Source organism: Oenanthe melanoleuca, chromosome 2, assembly GCF_029582105.1.
Source record: "Oenanthe melanoleuca isolate GR-GAL-2019-014 chromosome 2, OMel1.0, whole genome shotgun sequence".
Lineage (NCBI taxonomy): Eukaryota > Metazoa > Chordata > Aves > Passeriformes > Muscicapidae > Oenanthe > Oenanthe melanoleuca.
The window spans coordinates 119,935,942-119,951,266 of NC_079335.1; positions in this window are offsets into that span (position 1 = coordinate 119,935,942).

Below are 15,325 nucleotides of genomic sequence, written 5' to 3' on the forward strand. Positions count from 1 at the left end.
TCACCCATCCCCCCAAACTTTTTAATTTCACTTCTTTATTTTTTACTGGAAAACAAAGGCAAGAAATGACATGAAGTAGAGGTGGGCTCAGGAAAATAATACAGTGTTCAGATCAGAGAGCTGGCCCACTTGGAAAGCTGGATACCTACCAGAAGTAGGGGACAAATGATCCCAGAGGAAGCAAGCTTAGCCAGTTGTCTTACTTTTTTCATTGTCCCAGCAAGTAACTCCTCTCTCTATTGCTTTTTTTGATGTTGCACACAAGTTGATTACAGAAGTGCAGAAATCATACTACATGAAGTCTAAAAAAACTTGGAGGGATTTAAAATACGTTGGCAGGGTTGCTAGATCTTAAACAAATACTACATTTGAGCAGAAGGAGAAAGCATCAGCTGTTCCTTGGTCAGCTACACATACAAGGATCATACCTGGTCACCCACAACAGCCTGAAGAATTCCCCTTCACATTCTTCCTTTGTCTGTGCATTCAATTTTGTGAAAAACATTGAAATACTGGAGGATCACCTTGCTGAACTTCTTTGTAATTTTTTTTATTCAATGGAAGGCACCACATACACAAAACTGACCCGTCCTCAACAAGTGAAACACGTCTGCAGCAATGTTGAGCTCCTGGTTTCCTGACTGTGTTCACACAGATACAATGGTGACAATTATCTATGTGCATCTAGATGTTCTCTTATTTAGAAGGAGAGGATTACCAGCTGGATTGTTTTATTTGGTGTCTACACTGCAGGCCATGGAGCACCCAATTCCAAAGTCAGAGGGTATTTTCTGAAGGAACAGCAGCCTGTGGACAGGCCACACAAGAAAAACTGCAACCCATAGAAAGGACCAGTGGTGGAGCAATGAGAAAATTGTAAGGAGTAGGAAGCAGCAGAAAGGGGAGCAGCAGAGAGGAACTCTTCTGGGCTGTCCACAAATTCCCATTGCCCATTCTCCCTGCACTGATTGGGGTGAAGAGGAAGTATAGGAGGTGGAAATGGAGGAGTGAAGTAAGCCTGGGGAAAAATGGGCAAGCAGGGGGGGAAATGCTCCTTTTTTTTTGGCTTTGCTTTTCATTATATAAATATATTCTCATTGGAAAGAAATTAATTTTTCCCAAGTAAGGTCTGTTACCCTGGGACGTCAGCTGGATGTTAGCTGGAAGTGATATACCATCTGTATCTCAACTAACAAGTTTTTAAATTCTATTTTCTCCCTCTGTACAGTTGAGAAGAGGAAGTGAGTGAGCAGCAGTGAGTGGGAGGGTGTCTGGCTGCTGGCCATGGTCATTCCACCACAGATGAACATTTTTCTGTTGGTACTGGCTATTAGTTACACTGCATGGTTGTCTCAAAGCTCCAGCTAAAACATGAGTGAGTTCCTTTACTCAAGATGTTTCTTACACAAATCTCTTCTCAGTCTCTACCAGCCACAAAAGGTTAATAAGATGTAAGCTAAAGCACTAAGAAGCCATCTCAAGAAATGCTTTAATGTCACTAGTTTTCACTTCTTTCCTTTCAACTCTTATGAAGTGCTGCATGTATTTCACACTATCTGGCCACGCCCTAAAGAACAGACTTCAGCCTGGTGTTTAGCATTACTAAAATCTGGAGTAATAGTGTCTTTCTTTTTTTTTTCTTCCCCTCCAAATGTGCTTTAATTAACAAAGTCTTCAAGCCTTGAGAAGAGATTTACTGCCTGTCAGCACATGAATTCATGTTATTTGGGCCCATAACACTTTCTCTGTTATTTCATAGCCGTAATTTACTACATTCGAGCATCCTATTTGTTTTGCTAACTTCAAGCATCCTATTTGTTTTGGTAACTACTGATGCATATTGGCCAAACACATTTGCTGAGATCTCTGTTTAATAACAGGGTCCATGAACAGAGCTGAGAGTTGGGAAGCTCTGGTGGTCTGCAGTGGCTGAAGACATTATACCCAGAGAAATCAGGACAGACAGATCCTCAACATTTCTATCACACTCAAAATGTCTCTCTTCTAAGTTGCTTTTATAAATCCACTTAGATGTGCAGTTTTCATAAATCCACTTCGATGTGTAGTTTTCACTACAGAGCTAAGATAGGAATTAAAGCCTCACATCTTGACCAAGGAAAACCTAGTTAGAACTGGCTACCTGGCAATCACTTTGGAAGGTCAGAAGTGACTGCACTTAATGCCAGCTGCTCTGACCACTTATGGAGTGATGACCTGCATAAATTAGTTTGTTCCTGGTGCACAAGCCCATAGGATTATTTGGACAAGGTGTACACAGAAGCTTGAATAACTCTCTGTCACAAAACCAAACTCACTCTACCCTGTGTTGTTATACTCCATAAACAAAATATACAGTGGCATTCTTCCTTTTAATAATGGATTGTCAGGACCCATTGCATTCTTCATGTATTTAATCTCTCACCCCTTCCATCTTTCTCCTCTTTTGTACTCCTGTAACAATCCTTTCTTTCATGTGAGAAATAGTCTCCATCCAAACTGACTTACTGGCACAAGGTCTTTGACATTTTTCAAGGTAAATCAAGTTTCTGAGCTTAAGACACAAATCTTGAGACTGAATGGGTCCTACAGGTAACATCCCAGTATACACTGGAAATTTCTATATTTATTCAACACTGTAGTGTTATGTTTTTCCTGAATACTGCCATGTCTTAAAAAAGATGCAAGATGATTATACTTTCTGTGCACAGAGAAGTATGTGAAAAAATGTTTGTTTTCCATATGCAAGAACTCTATGAACTGTTTTTCTCTAAATGCCTTCAGAGTTCCATGACCACATGTGAAAATGTTTCCTGTCATCCCTTCATGTTTCCTATAAAAATCCAGTATGCTGCCATAAATGTCAAGAATGAGGCCATATAGTTCCAATTACTTGTTTCAAGAAGATGCCTTTTCAATCACAACTTTGTACTCAAAGGGCAGCTGCTGGGGTCACATTACACGTCAAGAGGCAGACTTTGTGATTACTGAGATGTTCTGTGTGTGTAAAGCCTCAGAAGGCAAGGAAAAGCAGACTGCTTACATAAAAGAGCATTTCATTGTAGGAATTACTTCAGATACACGGGCTACCACTGAGAGGATGGAAATCTTGATAAGAATATCCCTGTGCTGTACGGTTTATTTTCATTTGATATGTGTCACTGTGGCTAGAGCTGCATGGATCTGCAGTCACATCATTCCAATGTCCCCAGCAGAGACAAGAGAGGTTTAATAGATGTGATTTCTTCATGGCCAAAAATTGTGTGAAGTCTCAAGGACAAAGAAGAATTTAGGATGAGGGTGTTGTTTTTTCTGATTTAGCCAAGAATTTAGAGAAAATGCAAGCAGCAGGCCTGCTTACAGGTGGCCATGTACATTTATTTTTTCAGTTTCTTCCCTTTCAACCTAAAAAAGCTCATTCCTGAAGTCAGAAGGATCTGGAAGGTATGTGTCATGTTAGAAACAGGACACTTATATGTGGTAGAGCTAGGAAACCTTGCTGAGGTACACCATATAAACCAAATCTGCTGGCTTGCTTAACCTCTGTTAGTTCATTATTTGAAATAACCTCCTGAAAAACTGGGATAACACAGCCTGGCTGTAGAGCTGGCTGGTGAGGTGGCTTCAAAGGAAGGAAGGCTCCATTTCCTGCCTATAGTCTCTAACAGAACTGGGGGCATCCATGAACAAAGGCTCTCCTGCTTACTCAAAATATATTCTCTGTAGACCTGCTGTGGACTTTACATTAGCCAAATATTCCCACAAGCAGAAGTCTTCATTGTGCTTTTCCAAAATCTCTTTCTCACCCTGCCTAGATGTGAGGTGTTTCTGTGAAGCTGAAATCTGCCCCACAGGAGCAGGTACACACCTCCTTCCACAGCTTCCCTTAAAACTGCTTATCCCTTCATGCAATGACCTAAACCAACAGCAGCCCCAGGGATCTCCTCCACCTGTGAAAGGATGTGGGAGAACTGACAGCAACCAATGGCATCAACAAATCAACACAAATTTTAAATCCTCTTAATAAAAATTAAAATAATCTTTCTTGTTCTCATAATAAGAATTTTTCTAGAGCCATCAAAAACGTTGCTTTTTGCAACACAATACTGCCATGGTTATGAAAAGAAGTCCTGTCTGGATATTTTTAGACATACCTAGGCTTGATTCATCACTAAAAAAAATTAAGGCACCTTGTGGTAAATGCAGATTGGTTGATACAAGTTGTGGTTTGTAAAAGTTCTCTTGCACATCCTGTTCTCTGAACCAAAGAAGAATGAAGCAAAACTAGCTATAAAGAACTTCAAACAAGTTAACTTTTTGTAGTAGAAGTGTACATCTGTCTGGGGTGAGGCAAAACTGACTGCATACTGGAACTTCCAGGCAGCACTCTTCCAGAGATTTCTGAAAAATACTTTGCCAGTTAATCTCCATCTTGATTCAAACGTTAATTATTTGCTCTTTGTTTTCTTATACTGTTCCTTACCTGCATTGTATGCTAGAAGCTCATGTTTTTATATAGTTTGTATTTAGACAATTGTTTTTATCACAGCCATTGTCACAAAAATACAAAAGAATAATTTGGGATGAAGTTTCCACACGATGAATGACCAATTAAATTAATTAAATCTGCTATTACAGTTCATCTGTTATAATAAACAGTAACAGTGAAAATATTACTGTTGTTTTTTCCAGCTTTCCAGGAGTTTCCCTGAAACTGAACTACAGCGTCACATGCCATAAAAACTCCCACATCTCTGTGTCAGAATTGTTCAGTGAAAGCTCTGATGGTCATAATTGACTGTGAAACAAAATTATGACTAGAACTGATAGACATTATCATCATGACACATGTATTATGAATGTATTACTATGCAATTCCCAGGGGCAAGAACATACCAAAAATACTGAGACACCATAGCATATACATGGGTATTTCCAAAATAATTTATGAAAGGAGTAGTGGAAAATGCAGTTCCTGAGATTTATCATGAGCATAACCAAAAAGTAACACCACATAGTCAGAGAAAGGATAGCTCAGGCAAACATGGGGGAAATTATTTAGGCCAATATCACACAACAGAAGATATACCCACAGAAATGATAAAATACTGATTAGTTGGTAGAATGTGGCATGAATATTGAAAGATTTAATCAATTCCTTGGAAAGCAAAATATCAAAGTCACAAGAACAGAGATTCAAATGGTAGTTCCAGAAGTTAGGGATAAGAAGCATGTGAAGCAAATCATAAATATGATAAAACACCATTAAATTAATTAGGCAAGTGAATGAAATAAGAGATTACAAGAAATCTACATAGCTCTTTCAATTTGCTTTTTTTTTAATCCATAGAAATTTGTCATAAGTAACCCACCTTAGGTCTTTACTTTTAACATAGAAAAGATGAAGCACTATCAAGATGTTCACACATTTTTAAGGTGTTTGTAGAGAAGATGAAGGAAAAAATAGTTTTGGAAGTGACATTCTCAATCATCTCTCCACTGATGCAAATTATGTTACAGCAGTAAGCAGAGTAGATACCTTTCTTCAGTAATAATTATCACAGAAGAGGTTCACATGTCTGTGTTCACAGCTATAAAATATATTATTTTATGTAGTAATGCTTTCAGACTGAGAATAAAAGAAAATATTCTTCCTTCTAGTCCTGCCCAGAGACAAAGGAAATGCAGAGCCTAATCTTCACCTGTTGGTCTGGGTTATTCCTACAGTGCCATGTGATGGTGAACAAGCCAGTACTACATGCACTTCACCAATCACCACCTCCTGGCCTCCTCCAGAGCACAGGTGACCTCCCTGGTGCAGGATGGAACTCATCTGAAAGAAAGAGGACATGGCTAGACACTGGGGAGCAGGAACCTGGTGCTGTGCTTTGGTGTTGTGGTATGGCAGGCATTTCAGAGCTGGGAGTGTTGTGCATAAAATAATGTGACAGCTGGGAGAGCATAAAGAACACTTGGAACCTTTTTGCATTCCAGACTCCTCTTGTGTGCATTTTGGATAGGCCTGGAGAGATGGTTTGAATAACCTGAGTCAGTTTACTCAAGCCTAAACCTTCATTTTTAGAATTAATTACTGCACTTTGGGAGGAAATATAATTATTCATGCCTCTACAACATAAATTACATAAACATAAACAATAAACATAAATTACAAAATCACTGTATAAACTAGGTTGGTAAAGACCTTTGAGATCTTAGAATCCAACCTGTGACCTAACATCACCTTACCAGCTAAACCATGGCACTGAATGCCTCATCAAGTCTTTTTTTAAACACCTCCAGGGACAGTGACTCAACAACATCCCTGGGCAGCCCATTCCAATGCTGAAGCACTCTTTCTGTCAAGAATTTTTTTCTAATATCCAGTCTAAACTGCCCCTGGCAGTTAGCTTGAGGCTAAATCCTCTCTTCCTGTCACTGGTTTCCTGGGAGAAGAGAGTGACCCCCACCAGACTCCAACCTATTTTCAGGCAGTTCTAGAGAAAAATAAAGTTCCCCTGAAGCTCCTTTCCTCCAGGCTGAGCAGATCTGGCTCCCTCAGCTGCTCTGCATAAGGCAGTTGTGTAATTTCAACACTGTATTTAGGTACTGTGGGTTTGTTTTCTGAATTACTTAGTAGTTTCTGTAACAATCAGCCTATCAGCAGAATATTGGTACTCTGGCAGTGAAGCAATCTGAAATTTGGCTGGGGTATTTGATATTTTTGTTCTCTTCAAGACATTCCACTATTTCTTCTGCTCTTTACCTCATTCGATAGCTTTGTCCAAATGTTCGCTGTTTATTTTTCCTTTATGTAATTCCTCAGTAGTTTTGAAAATACTCATTGTTTACTATGTGTAATGATTAAAAAATAGATCAAGTTATGTTATTGTCACTATTTCACAAATAAATAAATAAAATTCAGATACAAAGCTCACCAAAGACCTTATGTGCAGTATTTTCATAAAAAGCAAAAACTGAAACCAAACAGTAGTGGACTGGATGAAAAATGCCATGGGAGACCAGTATAGCTGCAAAATTAGGCCAACTGGGTACTCAGGGTAGTCTGAGATGACTAATTCTACAAAAAATTCCTTTTTCTTTCTTTATAATACCTACATTTATACATTTGCAATGGCATTTCTCACAGTACAGTTAGTTTACTAATTTCAATTATGCCTGATGAGGTGATTTTTTCCAGGTTTTTCTGTTCTTTGTCATGTTAAAAATGCTTTTGAGGTTCACCTCTGGGATAAATTCTGATTAAATATATAAATATATATAAATATATATATATATATATATATATATATATAAAGTGAGATATTTATTTATTTATTTATTTATTTATTCACAAGCTCATTTTCCATATGTGAGACATGATACTATCACAGGTAATTTTAAGAGTTGCTTACAGATTATACCATGGATAAACAGAAACATAGTTTGGTTCTTCTCGTACCCAAGAACTTTTCATACCTTTAGGGCATGGTTGTGAAAAAAGAATATTTGTGGATGAGATGTTGCCGACTTGAGCTTTAAATCTTTAATTGTGAGCTGCAAAATCAAACTGAGAGATTGCCTCTAGGTCCCTGCCTGGTTTTAATTGCATAGTTTTAATCTGTGGTTGTCCTATTCTAACCATTTCTGCTTTTCCATTGTGAGCATTTCTGCTGGTTGTTTGAGTGGGGTGAGGAACTAGATATGCTTTGTTCTGAGTCTAATTTAATGTGGTTATATTTCTGGAGTTTCATGAAATTCTAAAACAAAAAAAAATGCAAACTGCTGAACCTGGGATGAGCTAACACATTGCAGTGGGGTAGTCTGGAGGCTTTAATAGCAGCTCTGATGAAGAAGACTGGGGTCTTGCTTGCCTATATGCTCTACATGAGCCAGCAGTGTGCCCTGGCAGGAAAAAAAGGCCAACAGCATCCTGGACTGAATTAATAAGACTCCTGCTACTGGTTTTTCTCCTTTGCATGGCACTTATTGGACAGCATATGTAAACCTGTATCCAGTTTTGTACCACCAACTACATGAAAGATGAAGACAAACCTTGGCAAGGGTATGTAGAAAGATTCTGCAGAGAGTCAGGAGCTGGAGCAACTGACCCATAGGGAAAACCAAGAGGCTTTGGACTTGACTATCCCAAGGAAGAAATATGTTAGGAAGGACCTAATAGAAATTGTTGTGGGATTGGAAGAAGGAGGCAAGATTTTAATTGGGGGAAGAAAACATAAACTGGAACAGGGAAGGTCCTATCTGGATTCAAGGACAAAAGAAAAAGAATCTCTGAAGATAATTAAACATTTAATTAGGTTACCGTGGGAAGTAATGGGAACCCTTTCCTGGAAGGTTTTCAAGACCCAAATGGACAAAGTCCTGAGCAATGTGGTCTGAATTCAGTGTTAAATCTGCCCTGAGCAGGAGAATGGACTAAAGACCTCCCAAGGCCATTTCCAAATTGAATGTTTCTGTATTTAAACACCACTAACAATTTTGGAGTAAGTTAGGAAACAGAAAACATATTCCTCTTTAAATAATTGAAGAAAACATTGATTCCTCTATTTTTGAAAGCCTGTATTGGAAAAAGTCAAAATACCATGACCTGACAGCCAAGAAAGAGAGTTTTATAAAGATGAGAGGAAGATAAAGAGGCAAGAAATTACCAGGTTTTAGAGCATCATCCTATTACCCAAATGCAATCTCAATGTGGTCCCAGTGAAACATGTTCGGTATAGTACAGGCATCTGCTAATTTTTGCTGTTGCTGTCATGACTGTTGTCTTTGCTTCCAGTTTAATTTGGTGGATATTGCCAATCTAAGGTACCTCCCTTCAATAAGAGCCCAGGGTCAGCTTTCTGTCCTTGAGGATAGGTTCATCCTGGCAGTTGGCTGCTGCTCTCCCTCTGTCATCCACAGCAGAGACATGTGGGACAGATTTCCCTGCACAGCTTTAGTACAGATGTCCACAGTGCACACTTCCATATCTCAGCTGGTCAACCTCCATCAAACTGCCTCGTTATCAGTGGAAATGCAAAATCTTGAGATCTCTACAAACCTATTTTAGACTTCTTTATTAGAAGGCACCTAATCACAGTGCATTTGCCAGAGGGAAAATCCCCATGGCATTTGCATCATGTTCATATTGGAGCAGTGGTTTTCATCCCACCTGAAGTAAAGAAGTATGGTCAGTTGTGCTGTGGCATCCATTTAGCACTCTCATGCAACTTATGGCTACTGGCAAGCTCAGCTAGAATTTAATCAACATGCAAGAGAAGGGGAAAGTATTTGTAAGCCACCAGCATTCCCTCATACAGTCCATGTCCCACTGCTGATGGGCTCTGCCCATTACCACTGCAGTAACACTGCACTCCAGACTTTGCTCAGCCTTTGTTCTACTTTGTGCTTTTATGACAAATAACAGACATTCTTTCCAACAAGTTTCCAAAAGTTCACTATTTTCCTTTTCATCATGGAAATGTAATGTGGTAGAAGCTGAGTGAACCCCAGGGCTGTTGCAGCCCACACCACACCACACCACAAACCACACTTCCTGGCACATGGCACCAAAACCTTTCAGCCAAATACCAGTTACAATATTTTACATGTATATGCAACAATAACATATTTTTCATTCAATCAAGGAAAAAAGATGAAGTCACTGGAATCTCTAACATCATCCTTTGTGCAGCATCACCATCATAAATAACAAAGAACTGTCAGGTTACACCTGTCTAATGATACACCTCACTAATTCAAGAAAAAGGTTATACTTTATTCTGAAAAAAAAAAAAGCATATGTGGGAATGTACCACAGCTGGAAGCTATTATGCAGGCCTTGGAAATGATTGTCAGGAGAATATCAGTTAAACAAGTGTATGGTGATAGCTAGGGCATATAACAGATTCACTAAGGTTAGCTTTAGTATTGCTAACACAAAATTTTGTGTCTGAGATATCTAGTTCCTTGGGTTTAAAATCTGTTAAGTAGGTTTTGGATCTGGGGTTTTTTTTTTTTTGAGATCTAACATTATCTATTTTGATGTAGGTGCTAAAGAAGAATGCAGATATAATGAGATCTTCCAAAAATGTGACTGGAAAGATATCTAAAGAGACTAACATCAACTGATGGAAGACAATCTCCTAGGGTGTCTTTACCTGGTACCTCCCATCCAGATCCCATCTGGCTTCTCCAGATGGTGACTTAGAGTAGACTTATCCATATGTTTGCAGTCATCTCTGTTGTCTCCATTGCCTAAAGTGGTGGTTTTAGGGAGACCAACTGCTTTAGGCTAGGCATAGCCTGAGTGAACACTCCTACAGAGGAAAATGCAAGATGTTCCAGTTTTCCCCACTGGCCTCAAGGCCAGCTCATCCACATCTTATAAAGATTGTATAAGACAGAAAAGGCACTCATATAGAAAATTCTTTTCACAGAGGCTAGTGGCAGATATTTCTACTCAACATTTGAGCCTCAGAAATTGGGAAAGGTTCTGGAAGAAAAAAGATGTGGGTGTCATGGGATAGATTGTATTAAGATTAATCATTAGTAACCAGTATATAAAAAAATCTGTAAGAGAGGCAAATGTGACTCAAGGAGAAGTAATACAACATATTTTCAGAGAGATAATAGCTGCACAGGCCCATGTGTGAGACCATATCTGTAACTTAATAGTACATCTCTGTTCAGGAGTTCTGAACTCCTGCTAGAATAGATGCAGAAAAGACCAACTAGATGTGGTAAATGAAGAAACTCAAAATCCTTTCTTTGTTCCATCCAGAAGAAAAAGGTGAAATTGAGATATGATTTCTCTGCAGACGTACTTGAGAGCAAGAAAGACAGAGAGAAGCAGCATTTGGGGCAATGCTGGCAAAAGGGCACTTGATCAGAAGTTGCCAAGTCTATGTTCAGGCCAGTTAAACCAGAGCTTCTCCAAAGGAGTGAGTTTCAAAGGCAGACTTGAGAAAGAAGAATGGCACAATTCCTAAGTCATTTTAATGCATATATAAGCAGGATATTATGATGTGGCTGCCTCCAGGAGTGGAGGACAGCACTTGATGACTCAGTCCAATGTTTCTGTCTGTCTCCTATTAATCCTTGGCTTTATAAAAGCAACAGCAAGAAAATACTGTAGCTAGAAGCTAATCTGAAGCTAAAATTTTTTCTGCATCAATTATGTGGGCTATAAATGTAACAAAAAAAATAGCAAAAGGTTATGCTTGGCCAGGCTAAAAATATATTCCACACTAAAAGCAAACTGTTGCTCAGTAGAAGCCATACTGTGATAATTACCAGTTTTTAATGGCCATGGAGATAAAGAAAAGCAAAACCTTGGATACCTGTCAGCACTTCAAGATACTTCCACATGTTTTTACATGTTTGCCATCTCCACCTTTGCCACTCAAAGTGAAAATGTTTTCAGTTAGGTGAGGCTAACTTCACCCTGCTTTTCAGATGTGAGTTGTAGAAAGAGGGGACCACAGCAAGCCACAGAGTTTTTTTGTTTGCTTTATGTTTTATAAATATTCAAGTTTTCTGAATATGCTGTGTAAATAAATATATAATACTGAATATAAAAAAATATCTGTCAGGATTGCAGTGAATGAGCTCAGCTTCTCAGCTTTAGGGGAACAGCTGAGCACCAGCAGAGGGGTTGGTGCAGGCACCCCAGGCTGCAGCTCTATGAGCTGCTCAGGTGAGCAGTTCTGCACTGTGATGGCCAAAGCTGAAGCCTTTCTGTAGCTAGAGCAGCATGGTCTGCTTAGGCAGTGAGGAATGATCTGCTAGAGCCCCTTTTTGGCAACTGGCTGCTGGAGATAAACATTACTGCACCATGAGAGGTCCACATCAGAAGAGAGGCTTGTCTGGCTTCTTCAGCAGAAGTCTGCCTGGACACTTGCCAAACACCTCAATCCCACACTCTCTGGTCCAGCAGATACACTCAAGAACATGCCTCACTGTAAGCATATGAGTGACCCTATGGACATCAGTGGGGCTGCTGAGGTGCCTAAAATTCAATATGTATTGAGTGCTGTGCTGGAATGGGACCAAGGACTCAGAAACTTGCAGGATCAAGGTTTGGCCAAAGAACAGAGAGTATAGAGGGAGACAAAAGCTGAGAGATATCATGGCCTCTTGTGTCAGTCCTTCAAGGAACCCCTCAATATACTAAATGGAATATCTGTGCAGAAAGCCAAAACACTGGAAGATCCTGTACACACTCATTTTGCAGCACACCATGTCTTTTGCTTTTTAGATGGCATTGCATTTTAAAGCAGGTATAGTGATGTCACTGCAGGAAAACATTGCAAAAACATTGCAGCAACAGGATTTCTTTCAACAGAGGCCTGGTTGACTCACTCTCACAGCTGCAGCAAAGTAGTACAATGTGTTTCTGGAGAGCATTCTTGCTTGTGAAGTCTTTATTGGGACACTCTGACTGCAGGGAAATGCAGCCGCTTTTCATTTCTTGTGGCAGTCAGAAAGTTTCATTGAATATTTCTAAGCTCTCAATCTCTTCCAAAACATATGCTGAATTTCCTGGCTCTCTTCCTTAAAATCTGGTGTGGGTTTCTACCCCTGTCACCTCTCAAATTACTTTATGAGCACATATATTAAAAAAAAATAAAACTGAATTTTTCTAAATTGATTTTTAATTGCTTTTTCAAACTTTGTTAATTTTTATGTGCATCCATTTTTATGTTTAAATTGTCTGTATTCTGAACTTTTCACTGGAATAGAGCAAAGTTGAAACAGAAAGAGTTGTTCTTTTGCTATTAGTAATGCAACACTGCCAACTAGAGGCACTGGTAATGATCAAATTTTTGTCATGTGGAACACATGGATAAACCTAAATGGATTGCATACCTATAAATATTGAAAGATCATATTTGCATTACAGAAGTCCCACCCAAGTCCTTCAACTACAGTTGTACTTAACATATCAATTCTTTCAGTAGGTTATTTATTGAATCCAAGCACCACATCACATCATCCAGAAACTCAGATCAAATCAAGTCAGATAGCAAATTACTTTGGGTTCCTCAAAGAGTTATGGAGTCATTTGAACAGCTTTTGGGAATACACCTCCACAAGACATTGCAAGAATTAAAAAAAGAAATAAATGAGATTGTAATTTTCACATAAGTTCTAGATATTTTCTCAACTCATGATTTAAATAAGGCTTCATAATTTATTATTGCTAAAGAAACCATAGTCTATTCAGGTGGTCTAAAACACAATTTTTGTGAAGGTTTTCAGCTCTGTAAGGTGGCATACACCTTGAGGATAGTGTTTGCTCACAGCTGAAGGAGCAATACTGAAAAAGGAGAAAGCATGTCCTTGACCAGAAGGCTCAGCTACTGCCTGTCCCATGTGGTTCCCTGATGTGTCTGTGGTGATTGATTCACTGTGTGAGAGGGGCCAGTGCAGAGCTGTCGGTGTTTGTGCTCTAAAACAGAGCCTGGTCCCTGCAGTGCTGCCCCTCCTGCTCCCTGCCATGCCCAGGATGGTCGGGCACAGCATCCCACAGCTGCCCAGAACACAGCAAGAGGGAGCTGGAACAGAGCAGGACAGGGACTTCTGCAGGTCCTCATGCCAGCCCAGGTCCAGCAAAGCCTTGGGAAAGGCCCAGGGGAAGGAGTGTGGGGTACCCCTCTTCTGGGCTGGCAGTGTGTGTCCTGGGGTGCACCAGCAGCTTGGGAGCCAGGGTGGCTTCCCAGGCTTTGCCTGGCATGCCTGGAACCACACTGGCACAGAAAGATCTGCTGGTAGAAGGGCAAGTCCTGCCTGCCAGGGCTCTCACAGCATTGAATAAACAGTCCAGAACTGTTTGTACTTTTGGACTGAAGGAAGGAGCCAACAACATCTAGCTCTGATTTCCTTTTATTTACCAAAACACATTTATTCCGTAAATCTCAGCAAAATTCATGAAAAACAATAAATTACTTTTTTTCCCTTCCAGTCTTCAAAGCTTTGTGTCTATAAAAAGTTCTGGGAAATCCGAGAAGCCTAGAGGACAGGAAAATAATCTTGTTGAGAAGTGGGAGCCAATAGACAGCAGTGACTCACAGAGGCACAGAGCTGCAGAGCAGCTGAGAGCGAGGTGTCAATGAAGCCTGGAACCAAGTTTTCCAGGGTCTGTACCACAGGGCAATTTAAGGATGGAGGGGCCAGTTTCCAAAAAGTGCAGAGAAAACCTTGGAGGGGTTGGAGGTGACAGTATTGGAATAAGTTGAAGGCTTGAAAGTGAAAACATGGGCATTGGCCTGGGAAGCAGAGAAAGCAAAGAACACTGTTTGCAGCCAGTACAAACTACTGTAAAAACTAATCCAATAAATGCTTTTCCAGTTATATTATTATGCTTATGTTCTATAACAATATCTTTACAAGAATACAAAGCTGAAAAGGTGCAATGGTCAAGCAAAAGCAAACAACTGGCATGCAGATAACATTGGAGTAGTTTGTTCACTTGAACAGTACTTAGAGCTCTGCTTTTTGGGAAGGGGGTGGGGGGAAAGTACATCTGCAGTGAATCAGCTTGTAATACCAGAAGAACTATTTCCACAATTATGACTATTTTGAATGACACACACACAGAAACAAACCACCATGTCATATCTAGATCTCTTTAAATTACTTTATTGAAATGACCCAGAAATTAATTTTTGGCTGTCAGTCAAGACCTAAACCAAATGGATATTTGCAGGGTTTTTCCACTTATTCCTTTTACTGTTTGGCAGTGAATGCTAATGCTCAGCACTCTAAGCCCCAAGAGTAGTTCTCTGCTCTGGTACCCTGTGATGCTTGAATGTGCACTGAGGTCCAGACTAAGTTCACACCAAATACCTGTGTTAACAGCCAGAAGTACCTCCTATACATGAAAATATGTGTTCTGCAAAGTTTTCTTACGTTGTTTAGTGTAAAATTTGTTTGGGCATTTTTGGTGGCACATCTCCCCGCTCCAGGCCAAACTATGACCTCTCTTTTTCATCTCCTAATTAATTTTGTATTGATTTGCAGAGGCACATTGATCACATGTAAAAGTCTTTGGCAGAATTGCCAATAAAGGTTGAGGAATGATGCTGAATTGCAGCTGTCACAGGAGCTGTGATCTCATGCCTTGCTCACACAGGAGCTAAGGTAGAATTTGAGCGAGTAAGAAATTCATCAGCAACCTAATTTTTGCAGCATTCCATGAAGTAAAGTTTAAAAGCCACTTTCATTTTTCATAAATGGGCTACATATAAGAATACTTACCTAGACTTGCTGCTGCATGGCTCACACAAAAGCAGCAGCTTGAGATTCCAAGTGCCAGTTACTCTGCAAC